The sequence below is a fragment of the Psammomys obesus genome, unplaced genomic scaffold (assembly GCF_907164565.1).
Source record: "Psammomys obesus unplaced genomic scaffold, mPsaObe1.curated_primary_1811, whole genome shotgun sequence".
NCBI classification, from domain to species: Eukaryota; Metazoa; Chordata; class Mammalia; order Rodentia; family Muridae; genus Psammomys; species Psammomys obesus.
The window spans coordinates 370,529-371,106 of NW_026586463.1; positions in this window are offsets into that span (position 1 = coordinate 370,529).

A 578-nucleotide genomic window follows, 5' to 3' on the forward strand; every position below is an offset into this window, starting at 1 on the left:
ATTTATTTATTTATTTATTTATTTATTTATTTATTTATTTATTTATTTATGTGTGTGTGTTTGTGTGTGTACATTCATGCCAATGTTTGCCACCAAGTGGAAGAACAAAGGAGCTAATTTCTCCTTTTACCTTTATGCAGATTCTGGGATTGAACTCGGGTCATCAGGTTTGGCAGAAAGTACCTGGACCTGCTGAGCCATCTTACTGGCTCTCTTAAATTTTTTTTTTTTCATGGACTCATCGTTTCTCTTATTGACACTAAAGAATTCTTTGTATTCTACAGTTATGGGGGAAATCCCTTTGATTCTAATTCCATCTTGAAATTCTTGTCTGGAGTACCTTAGGGTGGTTTCAATAGTTTTAACACTGTTTTCTGTATTTTCTGATCCACTACTTATTGATACCCACCATATATTTTTTATACTTTTTTATTTTTTGAAACCGTGTTATAATTGCACCACTTTCTCCTTCCCTTTTCCCCCTCTTTTTTATCCCATGAAACTCCTATGTTTTCTCCCAAACTCATGGCCTTTTATTTCTTCATTGGTGACACACACACACACACACTTTCTCTCTC